The sequence below is a fragment of the Corvus kubaryi genome, unplaced genomic scaffold (assembly GCF_017639235.1).
Source record: "Corvus kubaryi isolate FWS band 111438036 unplaced genomic scaffold, C.kubaryi_AGA036_p1.0 split1-131, whole genome shotgun sequence".
NCBI lineage: Eukaryota > Metazoa > Chordata > Aves > Passeriformes > Corvidae > Corvus > Corvus kubaryi.
The window spans coordinates 24,546,859-24,570,524 of record NW_024582073.1 but is presented as its reverse complement, the minus strand read 5'-3'; the positions used below and the strand labels follow the sequence as shown (position 1 = coordinate 24,570,524).

The 23,666-nt window shown below is 43.3% G+C and overlaps 1 long non-coding RNA gene across 1 annotated transcript; it reads left to right on the top strand.

The window, feature by feature from the left end:
* The first annotated feature begins 427 nt into the window (after positions 1 to 427).
* On the top strand, positions 428 to 1,920 carry LOC121676785. The gene is made up of 2 exons (XR_006020593.1): positions 428 to 915; positions 1,720 to 1,920. It is a non-coding gene; the product is annotated as an uncharacterized LOC121676785 (long non-coding RNA).
* Positions 1,921 to 23,666: the final 21,746 nt, after the last annotated feature.

Sequence of the window (23,666 nt, the reverse complement as noted above, 5' to 3'; positions counted from 1 at the left end):
CTCATGTCCAGAGGTTCTCCTTCCTGGTGGGCCCTACAAAGCAGTCTAGCACAGACCAGACACCAGGGTGGCTCCAGGCCATGAAACCCTAACAATAGGTTAAGAATAGACTAAACAGATAATTAAACAGATAATTAATTCAGCTCTCAAACAGGATAGGAGTGCAATTAAATGGACTCAGATTACCCAGGCTGGGAAAGACACCACCGAAGGGGATATGATAGAGATCGCAAGACTGGAAAATATGAATAGAAGATGACTGTTTGCTGTGTCTTCTAATACAAGAGCCAGGGGACATCAGATGAAACTAGTTAGTGGCAAGTTCAGAGAAAAAAAAAACAAAAGAAGAGCCATTTTCCCCAGTGTGTAGTTAAGAGGGGGAGCTCTTTGACATAGGGCTACCACATACAATCATGGAAAGAAAATCATTTAAAGGCTATTGAAGCCAGAAATGCCTCTGCTGGCTCAGGGCAGAGCTAAGACTGACAGGGTCTGGTGAGTGTGGTGCAGGACATCACCGGGCACTGGCCCTGCCCATGCCTCAGCATCTGTGGGGGCACAGGCCAGGTCTGCCTTGGGTGGAAGATCAGTGTAGGACCGGTGTCTGTGTGCCACTGAAACAGCGTGAAATTCGCATTTCAAATCGCAGCCCAAAAGGTTATTACCAGCGCAGATGCTGCCTGCAGCTGGAGGGGAAGGTACACACCTCAGAGTCCTTTGCACAGTCCAGCCAGCGATACCTGAGCGTCCTGGGAGCTGAATCTTCTCGAAAAATTAAATCGGGGGTAAGGAGGGGCTTCGTCTTTCGGATGCCTCCCAGGGACACAGATGAAACCTTTCTTCTTTTGTGATGGGAAGAAAAGAAGGATTAACAGCAGTGATGGGTGAAATTCAAACAGGTTTCGTTCAATTTGGGTAAGTCTGAAACAGATCTGGGATGGAATTTAAGCAATACACAGATTTCAGAAAATGCCTTCCATCAAAGTGATTTCCCACATCTCAGCTTGCTTTTATTTAATGCAGAAATAAATAAGGATGAAACCAAATGTTTTTGACTGCAAGAATACTTAAGATGTGATTCACCAATAAGGAAATATTTTGCAGAAAAGTAATTTTTAATTACCTTTTAATTTTTACCAGAAAGGTGAGGTTTTTGAAAAGCCATTTTAAATGAGTTAGATTTTTAATTCCCTTTTTTCTTTCCTTCCTTCCTTCCTCCCTTCCTTCCTTTCTAATGCACATTTTTATGCTCATTACTCCCTCACCCTACTCCCTCTACTGCTAAAAAAAGAATGAAGAAGATTTCTGAACCCTTTGAGAAAACTGTAGTTCACTTAAACCTACTGGAAAAAAAGTAGGAGAAAATATTTTAAATTTTGAAACTGCATGGAAAACAAAGCTTCTTTTTAAATGTCTTTCTACCTGAAATATGGGGGGAAAAAACATGTGCAGAAATACCTTGAAAAGTGGGATGCCTCTACTTTTGCCTTTCCCACTGCAGGCACAGGAGATTTGATAGGTCTCACCTCACTCATGGAGGGGCAAGTGAGATGTCACCTGCTAAAGGATAATATCAGAGGTGCCATGGTCCCTGGTTAGATCTGCTTTTACAGACACACAGGAAGTCTGCAGCAGAAAAGGGATTAAGAACGAGCCTTAAATGAGTGACCTCTCCCACCCCCAAACCAGCCTCTCTCATTTCTTTCTCTTTCCCAACAGAAAACACACGCTGCTGATGGGGACAGTGAAAGGGAAGGTGACCCCTGAGACCAGTGAGCTGTTCTGGGGAGATGAAGCAGACAATGCCATGCAAAGCTGAAGCAGCATTGTGATTTTCCTTTTCTTTTTGTTCCCCCCCCCCCCCTTTTTTTTTTTTGGCTCCTCAAATATCTTCAGCAATAAAAATGCACCTGATTTCCACCCAGCTCCAGTCTATCATGGGACCTGCTAATCCCCCCAGTAGCTCAGAGAGTCCCCATGGGAGCAGTGTCTCCTTTTCTGGGTCCTTTTCTGGTCCCTGCTGCACAGCAGTCTCCTCATCCTGGGGCCAAATCCTGAGCCAGCACACGGTGAGGTGATGCCGACTGACACTGGCTGAAGATTAGTCCCCTGAGATTAACTGCTAACTTTATAGCTCTGGTTTCAGGGTGGGATTTTCCAAAGCACCTGTGTGGTACATATATATGTAACAGAGCAGGAGAAACTGCATGGATGGCTTTATCCCCCTCCATGATGTAACATAAACAAGTTGAGTCTTTTATTTCAATTCATGAGAAAATCATCCTCCAAATAATAAAAATATCCAGAGAAGCTTTCTGCCAGTTCAGCAAAGCAGCATGCTGCTTGCACTAAGCTGCTTGAGAAAAAGCTTCAACCCCAAGGCAAACATCTGTGGAAGTTTTATGAGAGCCTAGACCAAGAGCCAGCAGTGGACATCTGTGGGCTTCTTTTGGGCCAAGCACAAGAGATCCCAGTATCTATTGTATGAGGAAGGATTGCTGGATGTCATGAGCTTCATAGCTAGAGGTGAGGAAACCCTCGGAGCTCCCTTAGCTGGAACACAACTGCCTGAGCTTTCTGACTTCTTCCAGATTTATCTTCTGTATGAAAACTCCTTAAAGAAGAAAATAAAGGGATGGTCAATTTATAGATAGATGAACTTGGCATGATTTTCAATAACCTGCCTCTATCTTAATGCCTTAAGCCTTAGCAATCCTGGACTGGTAATAGCAGTTTGGACTGGCCATTTGACACCTTCAATAAAGCAGGGCACTATTTGGAATTGCATCTCAACTGCTCTCAGACTTCCCTGACTTAATAGAATCATAGAATTACAGAATGGCTTGGGTTGCAAGGCACCTTAAAGGTCATCTTGTTCCATCTCCCTGTCATGGGCAGGGACACCTTTCCCTAGGCCACTGTTAACTGGAGGAGATGTCATACAGCCTCTGGGTCGTGGGCAGCTACAGCCCTGCCCCTAAATGTGTGGTACTTGCATGGGTTGTTGTAGGATTTTTTCAGGAAGATACTGGTTTGTTTTCTCTCGGGGCAAATCCATTGCCTTTTAGGATTGAGTTCTGAGACTCTGAGATTAGAATCTCACTTGGGGCCACCAGCGTAATAATTTGTCCATGAGCTTGTGGGTGATATTGACAACATGCTGTAAGACACTGGGATGGTTCAGAAAGCTGAAGGGTGAGTGCAAGAGAGAAGAGGGACATGTAGCTGTTTGGTACCTCTGGGTCCACCAAGCATGATAGCTTGGGCAGCTGAGGAGCCATCATTCCCAAGAAACCCTGGAGAAACCCAGCTGACATTGTCTCCCCGGCGCCAGTCGCTGTGCCTGGGCCAAAATATAAAGTGGGCTAGGACAAGAAGACAAACCATTCTGTGTTCTTGTTTACTTTACAAGCAGAGATGTGACCAACATGTCTCACCACAGCCCTGAACTCCAGTTCAGCTGAACTGGAGACTGCGACAGCTGTGGAGAGGAAATGAGCTTGCACGAGTATTCGGCTGCCAGTGTCCCCTTTCAGCTGAAATTAGTGTCAATGTTTGTTGATGCTACAGGTCATTTCCTGTCTCTCCTGTTAAATCTGGAACTTCAGTGGATTTCCCAATGGTAAAGAGAGTTCTGGCCAGCTTTCCAGCCAGTTTTTTAGGCTTAGAAGTGTTCTCACGAGCACTGGAGAGTAATTATGAAGCAGGATGTGACCCATGTCCCACAGAAGTTCATAGCAGAGATTGACAGAGGTAGGAAAACATGCTGCTGTTTGTGTGGGGCTCTCCCTGCATAGCAAGCAGCAAATGTCACGTACAGATAGGCAAACAGATATACAGCAAAACTCTGTCAGCTGGAAATCTTAATGCCAGGGATCATAATCCCGGATTGCTGCCAAAGAGTTATTCCAATGCCATTACCTTAGAGGCTGGACTTTGTCCTCTGGGTTATCTTTCAAAGCTGTTCAGGCACCTATGGACACAGTCACCACCACTACAAGGTGAGCCATGCCTTCAGTTTGTGGGTGTCAGCTCTGGCCTTGATGCACATGTTTTGTCTCAGTGCAAGCAGCAGAACAGTGAGTGGCCATGGAAGAACTCATGGTAGCTTGGCTTCTTTTTGTAGTCAATTACCTGTTTTCTGGGACTGTCTCCTCATTCAAAACAGGTGGGCCTTTGAAGCATCAGCTGTCATCCTGGGATCTCCAAATACTGCACTCAGGAGTTAACTGAAGATCTCATAAGACAGCCAGGATGCTGGGGCTGGGAGCTCTCTGCAGGAGTGCCCAGTGTTGCATGGAGGTTGTCTGCTGGTGTGGGGCACTAAGCTGTAGTTTTGGGGTAGGAAGACCAAAGGCTGCATCCCAGCACCCCCATAAATGTGGAGTGGCCACTCACTGAGCACATGAGCAGCCATGGAGCTACTCACTGCCTGAAGACTCAGCTAGTCCAACTGGATATTAACCTTTGCTTAGTTCAACTTTCATGATTTTGCTCCATGCAAATTTGAGGCATGTTCTCTTCTCACTGCTTTTCTGCTGCCTTCTTCCTCTTTTTTCAAAATAAAATTTCCTCTGTGTTAGGGGAAAGTGTCCATGGGTGTATTTGGAAATACAACCTGAGGCACTTAACTGCAGGAAGACCAATCCTGTGGCTCTCAGGCTTGCTGGGGAGAAGGTTTGTGGTTTCTGCTCTGAATTTTCTCTCGTATCTCTAGACGAGCCCATTTCTCCCAGGTTTCTGTGAAGAAGCCCTCTGAGAGCAGCTGGCTAAATTTGGTTCCTAAATTTGGGTGGGGTGAAAACTGTTTCCCTGCAGGTGTGACAGGGAATTCAGTTTGCCTGGGACAGGGAGGCACTTGTGAAAGAACAACACTTTCTGCTGAATTCTTTCTTTGCTGTGCCATGGCCCCACAATGAAGGCTGGGTCTCTCTGTGCCAGGCACCACATAAAAAAACAGAGGGAGAAACTTTTCTCACCCCAGAGTTTGCAGTCTAAACAGATGAATACTGCAGAAGAGTGAGCAGAGTTTGGCTTGCAAATATTATGTTAGCTCCCTGATTTCTTCATGGATGGCTGGGCGGCAGATGTATTGCTTTCTTTGAATGGTTTGGAGGGGTATCCATGCAAGCCTGGGAGTGGAACAGGATCTTGTCTTTATGGCAAATTTGGCATGAGGAGATGTTTCCAATTAAATTTGGGCATAATCAGATGAGCATTTGGTAAATCCTAGCAGAAGGATTTCAAACGGAGCTTGTTTAATTTGCTGCATACAAAGCATTGTGTTCATTTGAAAATGCTTTTATTCCAGAATTAGGGCATCTCTGTGTGGAGTTTTTAAGGGAGAACTATTCTTTCTTAAATCTATCCCTTCCCTTAATCTAAATTAACTTCCTTGGATAGAAAAGTGTGTGTATGTAACACAGAAGGGGCCAGGGGAAAAGCAGGAAGGGATTAGCTGAAAGGAAAAACAAAGGAAAGGGCAGAGACTTGAAGCAGGGGAGATAAACTGACAGTGAGAGGGAAGGAAAATGAAGAGCAGCTGAAGGGACAAACCCATTGGACCAGGACCTGAGCTGGGGGATCCCCCAGCATGTAGAGTGCCAGGCAGCCTCCCATGCCAGGCAGGGAGCAAGGGCTGTGGGGTCCCCCAGGATTTGCATCATGGAGCCCTCAGCTTCTGGAGACGCCATTTGCTGGGGACCTCAGCTCTGGATTTGTTGTTTGTTTTCTTCAAGGAAAGGAAGTGTTTGCATTGAAGGAAAACATTTTTTCCATAGAAGTTGTAAGGAACCACAGCATATTTGATGCACTAGTGCAAGTTGTTGCTTATTACAAATTGTTGCTCATCACACTTTTGGAATCAAAGGCAGTGAAGCCAAAACCTTCTTAAGGCTTAAGTTACTGAAAGAAAAAATTTAAAAAAGAAAAAAGAAAGAAAAAAAGAAAGACGTAAAGAAAAAAGGACAAATTTCTTCCTTGTTAAGCCAAGTTTGTCATTACTACTAAATAGGGCAGGGGAGAGGAAATTCTCCACATTTTGCCCACAACAAGCTGACAATGCCATATGAAACCTGTATCTCATGAGCAAGAGCCATCCTTCCCCCAACAGTGATGGAGGGGTGATTATATCACCTGCACATATTTATCTGTCTAAATAAACAATACTGCTTGCCAGACTGAATTTCTTATGAGCAGGAATTGTGTTTGGTGTGATGCAAAAGCACAGCCAAAGTTCAGTTAAAAAAAGAAAAAAAATAGATGGTAAGGAATAATAACATTTTATGCATGAATTCACTGAGAAATACAACAAGAACACTGAGGGCACCAGTCTTCTCCAAAAGCTTTACAACACCCTCTTCCCAATAACATGCTCTATGGCTCCTGAATCCTTCAATTTGTTTATGTCCCAAGCCATAAGGGTGAGTCTGGTGAAATTCCTTATTGGCAGGAATTTCACCATTAATCTTAATAAAACCAGGCTTGAAAAGGGAGAAACCCGTCCGGGTGCATGTCATACAGTAAGAGCTGTCATACACAGAATCATAGAAAGACTTGGATTGGAAGGGACCTTACAGGTCACCTGGTTTCAACCACCCTGCCTTGGGCCACCCACAAGACCTTGTTGTTCCAAGCCCCATCCAGCCTGGCCTCGAACACTTCCAGGGATGGGGCATCCACAGCTTCTCTGGGCAGCAGTTTCAGTCCCCACCACCCTTTGAGGAATGCATTTCACCCACATTTAAGCGAATTTAAATCTCCCCTCTTTTAGTTTGAAATCATTTCCCCCTGTCCTATCACTGTCTGCCCATGCAAGGAGTCACTCTCCCTCTTTTTAATTAGCCTCCTTCAAGTACTGGAATGCCTCAGTGGGCAGGGAAGTCTCCCAGTACTTAAAGTACATATAGGGTCTCCATTTCTTTAAGCGTAAATTAGGTGAGGAAAATCTCAGAGGTTGTTGTGATTCCCTGTACAGTTTGACTGGAAGGAAGGGTGATACTTTAGATCTGTTCCAGGAATGCAGTTCCTCCTCGTTGGTGCTGCACATCCATGACCAGGACTTGATCCCAGGGCCACAGGAGCTGTTACAGCTGTGGAACTTCTCTTTCCAGGTACAGAAGGTTTGTATTCCTCTATGGAGTGGCTCATTCTCCTGCACTGTCAGGTAGCACGTGGTCTCCTGGGGCTCCTAATTCATGTTATGTGCAACCATTCAGACGAGGCTCTTTGAACTTGATCTTGCACTTGGCAAACCCGGGTCTGCTCCAGCTCTCCTGCAGGCTTCCTGTGTGGCATTTGGAAATGTGTTTATCCATCCTACACTTCAGTTCTCCCCACTGAAAAAAAAAAAAAAGGAATTGTGTTCTTACCTCCCAAGGGACCGGGAGGTGAAATTGTTACGGACTGGGAAATGCTGGATCTGAGGGGCAGTGAGGTATAGAGATGTCCTCTTGGTCTGTCTGTGATTAGAGTGAGCTGCATGGATTCAGGTGCTGTTGTCAGCCTAATACAAAAGCAGATGTGTAAGATGTGCAGCTACATTTTTTTAATGTTACTTTTTACCCTGCCTGCATTTTTCTTTTCTTTGTGTAAAATTATGACCTTTTAAATATCAAATGGACTGTATATTATTACAGAACAGTTGCTCAGTTTTGTGAGGGTAACAAATACATTTTCCATTATATTCTCCAGGTGCATTCTATAAAAGGGGCGTTTATGGTAGAATCATATATATTTCAATAAAGGCTTAGTAGTTTTATGTCAGAGAGAGGCAGCCCTGAAACCAAAACCATACATTTCAACTTCACTGAGATTGCTTTTTTGTTTGAAATAATGTAAACCCTCAAATAGGAACAAAACATATTGGGTATTACACAGGGTTTTGAGAGAGTCACTTAGGAGTTAGGGCTGAAAAAAAATATCGATCATTTAGATGGGAAAGTTGGAAAACGTAATAAAACCCCACAGAAGTAGGCAGATGGTTACATAATACTACAAAACCTGGAAACTGATATCCATAGCCTTCACTTTTACTATTTGGAATCTTACTTGGGAAAATGGTTAATTAAAACTAAGCCATTGAAATGGTAATTTACAGCCCCATTTGGAGCAGAAGCCTGGAACAGTGAATTCTGGAACAAGGCTGTGCATCACAGAGTTTCAGCACAAAACTGCTGTATAGACATTGCTGGAAAAGCTTAGCTTTTGCTGTCTTGTGTCCATTAATCAGCATCTCTGTGTATACACAATAGTTTGAACCGTTTTACAAATATTTGTCATTTGTAGGAGGAGATGGTGCCAAGACTTATCTTGATACTGCAACCACAAATAAAGTGTCTCAACACAGAGCTCTGAATTTAAAACAAACTGCTTGAAGAAGGTGAGGACAAACATTTTTTATTAAATATGAACAAGCCTTCAATCTTAAGCCAAACACAGAAGGAGTCTTTGATACTGAGAAATCTAAAGAACAAGTGGAGATTTTGGGTTCTATCCATCTTCTGTGACTCCTGCAAGTGTTTCCACTATCACAGATTTATTCAAGTGTGTTTCATCATTTTATTAAATCTGCCTCATCCTCAGTATCCCAGAGATTTCCAGGACAATGTTAAAAAAGTGGTTAAGTTCTGTCAGGGCTGTTTTGTTCTCAGATCCTCTCCCATCAGGGGAAACAAGTGAAACTGCCTTTTTTCAGGCAAATTTTTTTAAAAAGTCATATCCATTGCTTATTCAGAACATCCCCAGCAGGTAAGACCAAAAACATTCCTTTTCAGAGAAGATTCAAACTCCTACAAATCTGAGAAAGAAAATTCCACTAGCAAAGAGACTTGAAGCCTTTCCTGTGCATCAATTATTTCATGTGCATATGCTGTGTGTTCATTGCATTTTCCCCTGCAGCTCCTGGAAGGGGCTGTTGTCAGACATGAGAGAACTCCAGAGGTATGATCAGGCACAGTGAATGTCTCTGGGTTCATTGATAGACAGACTCTTCAGGATGATCAAGCCAGTGAGCACACAGCATCAGTCTTGAAACAACTTAAGATACCGTCTTAGACTCGTGCCAAGTGGGAGATGAAGTGACCGCAGCAGTCACTACCTTACACGATTACCTCACCCTGGAGAATGAAAACCAGTGTCCCTACTGTTTATAAACCAGAGCCAGCCCTGGCACATCTGCACTGTCTGTAAGGAGCAGATCCTGAAATAAATTATTCCCTCAGTCACACTAAGCCTTTTTTTTTTTTTTTTTTTTTTAATTATTATTACGAAAAGTGCTGAGATCCTCTCCAAACAGAAGCCCAGGAGCAAGCCACAATGGATTTGGTGACAGTGAGAGCAAAGACCTGGAGGCAAATGAAACCAAGGCCATAAAAGTATATTTCTTAGCATACTGGCTTCTGATGCTTCCCTGTGCTCGTTCTCTCTCCTGATTTTGCTCTCTGCTGATCTGAGCACTGGCTTTCGGAATAGTTTGCTTTCCACATCTGCAGAAATCTTGCACAACATTAACTTTCAGCAGCCTTGAGCCAGCATGTCCTTTGTGTGCCTGGTGCGTTCTGCTGGCCTTGAACCGTGACAGCAAATAATGAAGTTCTGTTGACTCACTGTTTATTCCTGATAAATCTCAGCCCCCCTCCCCTGCTTTTCTTCATGCTGAATACCTAAATGTGTTCCCAAAACCTTTAGCCAAGTGACATCCAAACAAAACATCTCTTGCTGTCACAGTTGCCCCAATTCTCTGTGTATTTCTATGAGAGCAGCCACAAGTGTGTATGATTGCAAAAGGTAGGACATCTGCTCTGCTGGGTATCTTTCAGCACTGGACACACACCTGTGTGTCTCATCTTTGCCTTTTTCTTGATTTCCTCAAACACTGTTGAAATTGGCAGAACTTTCACTTCAAAGCTAGGGAAGTTACTCCGTCATTCAGTTCCTACTGAATTCACCTTCTGTATAGCTCTGAGTGATGAAAACGGGCGTTTTAGCATAAAAATCTATATTGCTAGATGATAAGGGTGGTCTTTGAAAGGGAGAGGCTGGGAGTCCTTGTGCTGCCTTGAGGCAGCTGGGGTGGGCTGCACAGCAGCAGGGCTGAAGGTGGGGGCAAGGGAGGAACACCCCGTGCTCACACCAGTGTAACTGGGACCAGTCTGGCCACCAGCAACCACTGAGACACAGGAACAGGGAAGTTCACATCTTATCTAAAGGATAAAAATAAGGATCAAAAGCCTTTCCTGGATTTTAGGCTTCGTGCTGGAGGTGCTGCACAAACCTGGTGACTTGGTCTGCTGGGGCTGCTTCAAAAATGTGACTTGAATAAGAAACGAGAACGGTCTGATGAGAGCTGATTCAAATTTCTGCACTATTTGACCATGACCAGCATTTTCTTCTGGGATCACCCCAAGTTAGGCAGGGCATGGATTAATCCTGATTCTCCACATTCCTTGTCAGCCTTTAATAGTTGAGTTCCTATCTGTCAGTCTGCCCCAAGCACTTCCAGCTATGAGCTGACATACTTCTGCAAGATGTTTCAGCTTTGACCAAGCCTCCTTTCTGTGAGCAGAGGAGAGGGATCATTACAGCCAGCACTGGCTGCAGTTTTTGACTCCCCACAGGACAAATGCTGATACCCTTTCCCCATGTTCTCTACCACCCTTGCAAAAATCAGCGTATGAATCAAGACACTGCTATTTTGGACTCACTCCGTTGCCTGAAATAGTCAGAATTATCAAAGTTATTTGAGTTTTTTTCCTTCCTCTTCTTTCCATGAAAAAGCTTGTTCCTCCCTTGAAATATGGGAGAAGATTCTGAGTCCAGCACAGATTTGCCTGGCTGTGATTTATATCAAGTGCTGTACATGCACTTTTTAAAGTAGGTTAAAAAATGACTTTCCCTAATAGAGATTAAATATTGATTACTTAAGTGATAGCTCTGTCTGCGATAGGAAATAGATGTGTAGCAACCTCCACGCATCAGTCACTCACATAATCTGAGGAAATAGCATACCAGATGAAATACAGGAATTTTGCAAATTCTTTTCTTAAGCCATCCTCTTCTTCTACATAGATGCATATAAATATATGCACATCGATCTTTATATATGTAGATATGTATATAACTCCTTTGAGTTTCCCTGGGGGGAAAAAAAAATCTAGCTCCTCACTTTTCATTTCACTTCCTCCTGATTATTTAGCATTTTAGTAGTGATGTTAGTGCACCTTCCCTCACAGCTTGTTATACTATGTGTCCTTATTGATTTTGAAAATGGGTGAGCCTCTGTCATGGAGAAGTGGGGCTTGCCCCTTGGTGTGCTGGTGGCATGACATGAGCATGTCCCCTGCCAGTGGCAGTGCTGCATCAGCAGTGTGGCAATGCCATCGGTCCCAGGTCATGCAAGGAAGGGGAGGGACACAGAGTATGTGGCGTGATATGACCACAGTGACCAGAAACAAATAGTCCTGGGGTGCAGCAGTGAGCCCTGTAGATGTGTCTGCTTTGTGGCATTGAAGAGTTGGAAAGAAGCACCTCGTTTTGCAGGGGAAGATGAAGACTTTCCTTCACCATTTCACTCAATTCTTCAATTTGGGGCAACCTGATCCAGTGAGTGGCATCCCTGCCCATGGCAGGGGGATTGGAACTAGATGATCTTTGGGGTTCCTTCCAACCCAATTCTGTCTATGATTCTAGGTATGACAGCTCTTACTGTGAGACATGCAGCTTGGGTGGGCTTCTGCCTTGGCTGCCACACTGAGCCTGAACCCCAAGGTCACTGACCACTCACAGCCTGGATGCCAGTGGGCAGAATGGGACCTTTGCCTCGTGTCTGCCACTGAGCTGCCTGGGTCATAGCCTTGGCTGCTATCAGCTCTGTGGCACCCAGAGCTGTTCAGCCCAGAGCTCCTCCTGAGCTTGTGTCCTTGCAGCACTGCCAACGCCAGTGCCTGACTTTAAACAGGCAGACTCCTTTGCCAACTTGTATTGCAGCATTTTGGTTATCTACTCAATTTGCTGGGAAAAGATAGCAATTTTCCCTGACCTTCCCCTCCTGAGATAGCATCAAAGCAAGGTTAGATGTCAGATAAAGCCCAGGGACACATGGAGCCCTGCCTGCAGACTGCACAGCATCTTTGGAGCACGTGAAGGTAGCACAGAAACTGGAAAAATGTCTGTAAGAGCAGCATCTGTTCTATTACTGTTCCGATTTCCTGAATCATGAGAAGGTAAGAGTCCTTTTTTACTCCTGTAGGACATCTCCTTTGACTATTGCTGCAGCCAGAGTATAATATGAGCTTAAACTGCTCAACCACATTTTTCTGTTGCAAATGTTTTATTTGAAGTTTTCCTCATTTAGATGGAGGCATGCAGAATACAACCACCACCCTCATTCCTGCAGAGATCCCACTTTGGGTTTCCAAGGTCTAACATCACTTTTCTAAGGCCAGGAAGTTGTTCAAAAGAGATACCCACTGCTGACTCTCTGCAAGGCCTCTCATGCCTGTCTTCCTACCAAAGAGTTGTGTATCCATTTCCAGAAGTTTGCTAATAATTAGCTCATCCTCATTGTTCCCCAATAGATTACCACTGTCTGCTGTCCTGCAGGCAAATAAGCCATAACAAGAAAATCATTCTAAATAAAACAAACACTGCAGGAGGCATCCAGGAGTGAAATATCTGCTTGGTACCTGGCTCCCTTTCACCTTCTACAGGAATGGAGCCTCCAGCTGGCACAAATCCACAGGCAGGCAACAGTGTGAGCATCCTGCCAGGAGACACTGAATTGCACTCAAATTGTGCAAGCCAGACCAGTGGGCTGAAAATCCTTCATTGTGCTGCCAAACGCTTTGGCCTGAGCTGGGGTAGTAACATGGTCCCTTTTAGCACTTGTCAAAAACAATCTATCTGGCAGCAAGGAGCTCAAAGCAGCTCAGAAATAGGAGTTAAGTTTCAGCAAGACCCTCTAAATTTGAGCGAGACCCAGGCTAAAGAAGGAGTTTGTCAAGGCTATACAGCAAATACATGTGATTGCATCAGAGGAGCTCTTTCTTAACCCTGACATACTTGGGGGGGAAAGACACAGAGAGAGACACCCCAAGACAACATGGAATATAGTGAAGTGTGAAATTAGCTGGGGGTTAAAATTATTCCTCTGCTCTCAGTGCCTGGGACTGTACCTACAAAACTCTCAGAGCGGCCAGAACTCTTAAAAACATTACATTGGCCTTTGTTTTGGCTGGCACATTTGAGACAAAAGTTTTTGAGGCTCTTGCTATGAGGATAGAATGGGACTGCAGCAGCGTCTACTAATTCAAGGATATTTTATATCACCAAAAGTCATTAATCATGTGATGCAAGTTCCCACAAACCAGATAAGGGCCTGTCTCTGTCCTGCAGGCATCCTACAGACCCCATGTGGAGGACTCTGACTGAGGCCATGAAAGGTCGAATGCTACAGAGGCTGCAAAATAATGCAAAAATCCATGTAAGCACAAACTTGTACATAATGGGTGTGTTTTCAAAAGCCAGGCACAAGAGTGTGAGCTGAAGATGAAATAACAGCCTTTCAGCTCAGTATGTCTGCGCATATGTTGACTTGCTGTGACTGTAGCAGTTTAATGTGGCACCGTTTGTGCCAGTGTGCATTTATGTCTAGGAAATTGTTATTTTTTCACACCCCTTAGAGCCATTGCAGACCCCTTAGGAGAGCTCCGAGCATGTAAAACAACCACCTTTGGAGCACCCATAGCATGTGCTGAGGTCAGTGGTCTTTGATGGTCTGCAGGAAAAAGTCACTGCACCAAATAGGCACATGGCAGTAGTGGTCCAAGAGATCCTCCTTTTGTTATCTAATGCTCTAAAGTGTCTGATAAACACCTCCAATTGAACTTTGATCCAAACTAGCAGGAGGAAGGAACTTCTCTCTGGTCAGATGTCTGAAAACTGATGTTTCATTAACATATTAGCTCTGTCCTAGCTCATTAAAAGCATGTATTCATCTTCATTTTATTAAACCCATCTGTGGCATTACATCTGGGTTATGAATCAGTCATCTGATCTGCCCATTTCCTTGCTTTTAATATTTCAAAACCACCATTAAAAAGTAATATAAGCAGAAATTTCAATCTCAGATAATTATCAGTATCTATTAATTGCTTTTCAGCTGGCATATTGTGCACCAGGTGAAACATTAATAAAAGAGTAATTTCTTGAACTGTCCTAAAAAGTACGCTTACTGGGGAAAATCTTGATATTTTCAGCAGGACTCAAACATCAGGTTTGTTAGCTGTTCCAAGGACTAGCTATAATACTGAGTTTTAAATTTTATTTCTGTTTTTAGTTAAAAAAGACAATTCTGTGAAAACCATGGATTATTGTGAAAAGGTTCTTAGTAGAAAACCAGATATTCTATCAAGGGAAATAGATTCATTGCAATGTTTTTAATATACCCCTTTATCCTTGCAGCAACTACTAACTGCTGTTGGAACTGATGAAAAATTTTTAAAAAAATAGTTGTATAGTTCATATTTTTAATTGGGATTTAGTCAGACTGAAAACATTGTTGGAAGAGGAAGTTCAGCATGAGAAGGAAACTGAGTTTTCTTTGTATTTTAAAGTGAACTCAAACAGTATCAAACACAAGCAAGCATAAACCATAAGGAGTGAACAGAAGTCTGACTTTTTAGAAGTATGGAAATTAATCAGGAGGAGGAAAATTGAAATTGTGACCAATCTGCAACTGCTGAAAATGCTTTTTTATTCTGATGTGTGTGTATCAGATGCCCTGATTCTCCTCTCCTTGACACAGTTGCAAATTGGAAGTGAGTTTTGTGGGAGTTCGCCTGTTACAGCCTGAGAACGAGACTCAGAGACCCCAACAGATTGCAGCAAATAGATCCTCTCGCATGTACACTGGTAGGAATTTTCTAAATGTGCTTCGTTTTGAAGCAATCTGTATTATCAGAAGCCTAGATTTGTGTTATCTAATTAGGTCCTATCTCACACTGAGGACCTGCTCAGCCCTGGGCACCTCTCTGAGGGTCACCCAGTGACAATTGCCCAAACTGGGCAAAAGCCAGTGCAACAAATCAGTGCAAGAAGACAGTGAGGGTTCAGCTGAAAACAGCAAAATGAAAGATGGATCAGGGATTTATCAATTCCACAGAGAGAGGGTTTTGACTGAAGGAAATATTGTGAGATAGAGAGATCCTGTCTGAAGGCAGCAGTCCTGTCTTCATTTATGTCTACTGATAATTTGGCCATTCTACATGTTGATTTTGGGGCCAGAATTCTGATGGCAATGCTCTACTCTTTAAATCATGGCAGTGACGAGTAGGAGCAGATTAAAGGCGTCAGGATTTGGCCCTTTGTAGATTAATAAAGGCACGCTGAATGGGAATTTTGTCTTTGTGATTTTCTTGGAAGTGGACGAATAAAGTGCTTTGATCTAGAAAGGGGAGTGTGAAAGGTCACTGGCTAAGCATGTGTGCTGAAGTGCCCTGAGCCATCCAACATGATTAGCATAAATTAGAATCTGACTGCCCAGCTTTATTCATCTTCATTGATGTCTATATAGTTGCAAAGGCACAGGGACTCTAACAATCCCAGCCAGCACAGAGAACCAACTGGGGCATGCAAAAATCCATAAAATGTTTAGTATTTCCAAGTGGAAGTGAATATATGAGGGTTAGTGATGCACAAGCCTCATAATTTTAGAGCTTGGGTTTTGTTTGGACCTGGATCCAGACCTTTGGAAGCTTATCTGAAGTTCCAAAACTTCTTGTGCTTGCAAAATTGCAGCCAAGTCTTGTGAGTTTATCATGAGATTTTTTCCCATTGTTTCTAGTCCTGGCTGAACCAGTGACAGTTGTTATCAATGCCCAGCTGCAGAGCTATCAATATAATATGTGCACATTCCCTCAGGCAAACTGACACACTGACTACAGCCCTAGGAAACCAGAAGCTGTATAAAATTGGGCAAAACAGGCTTATGCCATGTTCAAAATTTCTGCTTCAAGGTCACTTTGGGAAGCAAAGACATTTTACCCCCCCACATACCCCAAAATAAAAAAAACCCATTAGGTGTGTAGATTTGTACAGCAGGAAGAGGTAGATTCAGTTTTGTATTTGCTCAGAGCATCCATCTCAGTCCAGCAACCAGTTATACAAAATCCTCCATCACCCCTCCTACCTCTGTGTCTTTTTTAACACCAAGCTACCAGGACTTCTTGATGCAGTCCCCAGAAACACTGGTTGAGAGATCCCCAACGTGTTACTCAAGCTGGCGACAGTAATTTCACCCACTTGGAAAATGAAGGGTTTGTCTTCTGAAATTATTGCATAAGCAAGAGAGAATCTTTCATTTCTGACTACTTGATTATCTCTCTTGGACGAACAGCAGGTGATATTCAGGGTTCAGTGATTTGCAGAAAAATGCAGTCTTTGAAAGCAAAATATAAACAGAACAACATCCACATTACATATTTCTGTTAAGGAAGTTCCTATGGTCAAGGCTCAGCTATGTAAAAAACATGTCCCAAATGGCAATCCCTAAACCAGAAATCTCAATGTCAAACCCATCATTTTGATTATTCACCCTGACCTCCTAAGAAACAAACCTTAACAAGCAATTCCTGCCTCAAGCCTGTAATGCTTGGCATATATCCTCTGGAAAAAGCTATGATTCTGAGCTGAAGATCCCAAATGATGGCAGATTCCAACATTTATGTTGGCATTTTCTTCTAATGGCTAATAATTGTGATTGCTCAAACCAAGAATGTTCTTTCTGTAGTTGTACAATTAGGGAGCAAATGTTGTCACTGCTGTAAAGAGCTTGACACAGGAACAGTTATCTTGTAGCTGCCAGTTCTTCAATCACACTGATTTTCCTTTTCCCACTGGAGAAATTTTTCCTAAATGGACAGTGAAATAACATAGTTACTCTAGGTGCCGAATAGAACCTAAACCGAGTATTCAAATGGGCTTTTGTTTTTAAAAGTAAAGAAAAAAAATTATATTTACAACACATGCCTTTTGTTTGTCTTTAAACTGGAAACACAGTATATAATTTTCAAAAACCACAGTGCCTCTATTTTTTCCGACCACAAATTAACCATAGTTCAGTGCAGTGAAATGCAGTAAGACTGATGGAATGCTCTGCCTAAGGGGTGACTTACCCCTAACAAAAATTATGCTTTGCTTCCTATTTGTTGTGTTCAATAATATTGCCTCTCTAAATACTTTTGGTTCAGTACTGACACCAAATGAAGAGGAAAGCCTCCAGAATGTACAGACGTGCAGGATTATGTTTCGTTTGTCTTTGTTCGTTGTCCTAATTCAAACCAGTCACCCAACCACTGACTTATGACTTGAGGAGACATATTGTGGGGTTTTTTTCAAATGTATTTCACAAAACCACCCAAACTCAAAGGGCAACTTTCTGTCCTCAGCTACACCCCTGCAAGAGCAGCAAAGTTTGTAAGTTTGCACATGTGCAACAGAGCGGTTTGCGAAAAATTCTGCATGTTGCCTTTTTAGTTTGTTATGTTTGAAAATACAAATTATTTACTCCAGACATGCCTGACCAGTTTTTGCAAGGGGCCAATAAACAATATAGATACTTTGTACATCTACCAGTAGATGAGCGGATTTTTTTGGCCCTGATTAGAAATGTACTCTTTGAGGATTTTTTTCCTCACCCAGTTGCTTTAGTGTCAAAATTATCTCGTTAAACATGGAGAAGTGCAATAAAATTCAGCTTTTCTCCTACACTCTCCACCATAAATTGCATATATGCAATGAAAAATAGTTCAAAATTCTTTCCAGATGTTAATTAAAAATATCAATATCCATTAGAAATAGCCCTTGGTACATATTTATACCCATAGCAGATGAGCGTGTGAGAACACACTTACTAACAAAGTACTGAAAAAAATCCATATTCTCCATCAGAAGATCTGCCCCAATTCCCTTGGCAGAATTAGTGGCTGAATGCATCAAATGCCTGCCATGTTTCTGAAGGCTGGTGTGAACCTGTAATTCTGCTGCATGTAAATAGCTTCCCTGAGATTAATGGGAGTATTCAAGCAGGCAAATATCGTGCACACTGGGTGGCAGGATCAGGCCAGCAGTTAGCACATCCCTCACAGTTACAGTGACTTTTCTTCAGATTTAGCAACTGTGATTGCTACAGAATTTCCGTTAAATTTTCTCACTTGCATCCCAAAAGAACAGAGACTTAATATTACAGCAACCATAATTAGGAAGGATTTAAGAAAACTAAGTCCTACTATGTGCAATGCCCCATCACTGGCAAAAAGAATGGTGCATATTATCATTTTATCACTGTCTGGTTTTAGCCATTTTATTTAAAATTTGATTGAGACTCTAATAAGGATTTGTTTTATATATCCTTACCTGCTCAAGTCTCCACTAAGTCAGAACAGTGAGGTTTTTTCCCTTAAACAGTAAAGAATGAAAGTTTGCAGGGAAATATTTCAGCTGTCAGCAATAGGTTTGAAGAAGGAATTAAAATTCAAGAACCCTTGTCCCTTGTGAGGAATTTATCTAATGTTAATCATCCAAAAGTAGGAATCCAGTTTAAACTTGATGACTTAGATGCCTCAGTGTCCAGAAGATGAAAAATTCCATCTCAAAACAACTGTCAGAGTTAAGTGAAATAATTATTCCCAGAAATGCATTTTTTTGTTGTTGGTTTTTCTTTTTCCCTGCAGAAAGCTCCGAAATGAACAGATAGTACCAGGCATCTAAGTTTTAGATGACCAACATCCAGCTAGGGCAAACTTCTGGTCAGTGTCCATTTAGTATCTCAAGCCTTTCCTGGATTTTTGATCACAGAAGCAGCTCTCTCAGCAAGAAATGCAATTTGCATCAATAACAAGGCCTGGCATGCTGGGATGAGCTATGCTGATATAGATCTTGCTGTAGATATGTTGTACCTCTGTACCCACACAGTCAAGATTCTGAGTGCTGAGGTCTCAGCCTGTCTCCTTGATTAGCCCTAATAAAATGTATGTTTTTGTGATGAAATCCAGACTAACCTCTGTTCGATATTCAACTTTCATTGTAATCTCGAAGATTCAGGCTGATTTTGCTCCCAGACAGTGCATTTTGATAATGCCTCAGCTGCAGAGCTGGCCCATTCCCAAGTAAAAACACAGTGGTTGTGGTCAAGTTGTGTCTGGATTGTTGGATTCATCCTGATTATAAATTAGAGGAGACTCCAGCTCTTAGTTCTCTCTTCTGCGTGAATAGCTGCTGAAATCCCTGTAACAGGTAACATAATATCAGGAAGTCTTCCATAAAACTTCAGGAGAATCTCAGTTTAGACCTAAACTCTAAAATTCACGCAGATCTCAACCCTGATGCCAGCCCTCAGCTCCCAGGCAGCACAGTCAGGATTACAGAGTTACAGAGTCAGGACATCACATGGTCCTCAGAAAAATTCACTGAGTTACTGCTGTGGCATTTTCTTTAGGTGCTGGGCCACTGCCCTGCAAAAATATGGAGTCCCTACCCTGTCTGACAATATTTACTGGTGTACTTCGGTTGAGATATCCATGCAGAATGGAGTTTTACTATGTTTCCCACCAGCCTGGCTCCATTCCCCAGATACCTGTGTTTCTGAAATGCAAGAAGTTGGCATTGCCTCTGTTTTCCTATTCCTTCGTATCTGAGTTTTTCTCTGTATCCATCAGGACTAGAAACATTTGTTTTATTTTTTTTAATGCCTATGCCAAGCTCAAATTAAGGCAGAAGTGTCCACTTGCACTGGGAAAAACAGATGTGAACCCTACCCTTTACAAGGGATTCCACAGACATCCATGTCCTGACCCAAGGACTGCACTGCTGAGTCAAACCAGATTGATCTGACAGAGTGTCACAGACTGGACAAGATATGCCTAGGAGTAAACAAAAAGCAGGCAAAAATATAGTGATACTTTATTCCAAACACTTTCCAAGCAATGAAGCATTTGTGGTTCTTGAGCCCAGTGTAAGTCCTCTGGCATTTCATAGTCCTCTTTGCCATGGTGCTGCCCAGCAAAATATTGATCAGTGTCTTGAAGCAAAAATAAAACAACACCCAGTGTCCTCTGATACTGCAGAACTTCACAACCCACGAATGATGGACCACCTCAGCCTGCTTCAAACATGTCCCAGGTGGTTTCATGTGGTCCCCTTGTGGGAGGGGATGGATGACAAACTAGTTTCCTCATCTTCTCCGTCACACTTTTTGACTTAATATCCACTGACTGTTTTGTCTTCTACTTTTTTTTTCTGGATAAAAAGTCCTATTCTAATTATCCTTTGCACAGACACTAATCCAGACTTCTGACAATATCTATTACCCTCTCTGTATCTTCTCCAGCTTGGCTGTGGCTTTTTTTCTGAGGCAGGGAAACCAACACTGTGTGAAGGTGCTGGCACACTGTGGATTGGTCAAGGAAAAATAATACTTTCCTTTCTGCTCTCTATTCCCTCCATAATAATCAAACATTGAGCCAATATTTCTCATTGAGCTAGCTCTTACAACCCCAGCTATCATACCTGTGTCATAACTCAGCTTTGACATCACTGAATATATGATGCTGAGCCTGTGGATAGCAGCCTAGAATACACAGGGTTATTTAAGAATGGGCAATGTGACATTGCCTTTAATTGGCCTTTAATTGCCCTCCATGAGTATTAAGGACAACTGCAGCCTTTTGCTCTGAAGTGCAATCAAAGCAAACCTGCTCTGAGAGAAATATTTCCCCTGGCCAGACATGGAGGAAAGACTGAAAAGTTATTGGGGTCTCCTCTGCTCTCTTGTACCTCCACAACTTTCACCTGCAGTTGTGCTGCAGTGGATCCACTGGCTGCTGAGCCCTGGGAAGCAACCTCAGTCCTGACTGCATCCACGCACAGCTCTGGTCCCTACGGGCCAGAGACAAGAGGGTGTAGCTCAGGGAAACTAGCTGTCTGGGATAGAAGCTCTCAAAGCCTATAGGCTGCATTAATACATCAGCTAAGACCATCAGCTGTGGAGGAAAGAGAAGCAGAGGTCTGGGTGCAAGGTCCAACCCCTCACCGGTCAGATTTGTTGGAGCACTGTACTGGAGGGAGCTGCCTGCCATCTCAGCCAGTGGGGTTCATGCCCCTCTTCTGCAGCCAGATCCTACATAACCCATAACTCCCTTTATTCCCCTCCCTGTGCTGCAGTCTCACTCTTTTTAAGTGCTTCTATGAACTCACTTGCTGCTTTAACCAGGAGCCCCACCAGGCTCCTGCATCATGCTTCTGCTCTGCTGAGGGAGGGAGGTGGGAGCTGGGAGGAGAACAGCAGAGCAGTGCTTCTCTGTTTTTCCTGGATGTCTTTCATTCACCCTCAGCTGAGTTTTCTCCCCATTCAGAATAACTAGCATTCTTTGGGGCACATTTCTCCTCACAAATCTCGAGGAGGCGGAAGCACTGCAGAGCTGCCGCTTCACTAAGGAGCACGTTATTCCAAGGCTAAGATCTTATTACAATTCCCTTACTACAGCAACACATTTTTTCCGCTCCTTTTCGAAACCTCAAATGTTGTTATGGCGTCAATGGTAAAGAAGTTTCGGCTTGCTTGGATTTCAGTCTCCTGGCCTTGGATGGAGGGGAAACATTATTTCTCTAAATACACAAACCCTTGTGCACACACACACTTCCACCCTCCTAGACCCCAATCTTGCAGTAGGATCAGCTCCAGCATGGCCTTCTGCCCATCCAGAGTTGTGTTGAATGTAAATCAAGCACATCTGACAGCTCAGACTCTTTCAATGCAGTGCTTTGGTAAGGCTGCTACTGGTGTGATCTAGGAAAACAACAGCATGGATCAAACCCAGCCAGGCAACTGTCCCAGTGCTGCGGCAAAAAAGATAAAGTTAATAGAGACTCAAATGATGCTGCAGGGACCTGTACATATCCAGGTACTGTTGGGGGAAAATGTGGCTTGTGCTCCCCATTGCAAGGCAGAAGTGGTGGGAGGTGGGAACCCAGAGCTCTCACTGCTGCAGCTCTGGGCAAACAGGCCAGAATTCCACCACAGCACAGGGACACAGAAAAGCACCTGCTGGCAAGCTTCCTCAGCCCCCAGCCTTCTATTCTCTGCATATGTAAGATGGGAGGGAGCCGTGGGGCACAGAAATTGGTAGTGGATTTTGGGAGAGATTGTGGTGCTGCTGTTATCTCATTGGGCTCAGTTTTGTGCCCTGCACACAGCCTGCACACCCTGGCCACATTCCATGGTGACTAAATGGGTCTGTCCCATCTCACAAGACCAGCACAAAAAACCCAGCCCTCCTTGATGACTTGCTCAGCACCCAAGGCACTTGGTGCTGTCTCTGTCACCAAAGCATCTGGTTACCTTCTGGCCTTCAACACATTTTTTCCTTCAGCACCCCAGGGATAGGATGGTCTATTTATCACACTTGAAAACAAGGCAAGGAACATAGCCAGATTGCTAATGTTTAGGTGCCTGAAGATGCAGATATGGGTCTGGTGGAATTGTGAAGCATGTGGAGGCACTTCCCTACCACTGAGCTTGAGCCAGGTCTCACAGTGGGTCTGGGCTGTATGCAGGATGAATTGGGCAGAGTTTATAACAGACTCTGTTGATGAGACTGTCAAACCCCCCTACACACTCCAAGAACAGCTTGTTTCCCACCAGTGAAAATTGTTATTCTTGCACTGTTGTTTCACAAGTTCTGTTTCCAGCAATGCCTGAACACAGATAAGAGAAATGCAAACTCAATATGTATGTCTTGGGCTTTGTTTATCCAGGACCAGCTAGGCATTGTGGTGGGAAGAACAACATTTCACTTCTTTGTCCACAACTTCTTCATTTTCTTCCACTCAGACCTGAGTTCTCAACGACACTTCAAACCACTGGAACAGGATAATCCCCTGATCTGGAATCAGTTTCTGTCTTGCCACATGGGCAGGTACTGATATGATTCAAAAACAAATCCACTTTTCTTGCAGTTTGCACTCTACTAGTGGCTTCCTTCAGGCTCTTGGTATTGCTTAACACCTCTTACAGAAACAGTAATTGAGCCCAGGACTTCCATCTCAGCTTCAAAGCTTGCCAGATGCCTTGCCAGAGCAGAGGGGATGAATGAGATGCCTGGGAGTTGTCCTCTCCATGACTGCCACAACAATGATAATCTCACCAGAGGAATCAGTGGTGTGGCATCAAACCTGTGACTGGGCAAGACACTTTTGCTACCAACAGCCCTGGAGCCCTAAGTGATGAGTACTTGCAGAAGGAGCATCTGCATTTCTGAATCTCAATCAGAATTACCTTTTTGCAAATTAAATAAATGAGAATGACAGGACTCAGGTTCCCCCACTCTAAATAACAATGGTTCAGGAGATTGGCTGGAGCCTACAGAGAGGGGTGACTGTTTGGATCAGATCTGGATTTCATCTTCTACAGGTTAAACAGATTCTGGAGATGAAGGAAAGATAAACAGAAATCTTCTTTTGAGCTAATTTTCACTGTTCCTGTGAGCCTCACAGCTGGATGTAACACTCCAAAGTGATAGCTGGCAGAGTGATCTTCACAAGAATGGGAACTTTCTGGTGAATTAGAAGTCATTTACATGACTTGTAAAAATCTGGATATTATTTTCTGCCAG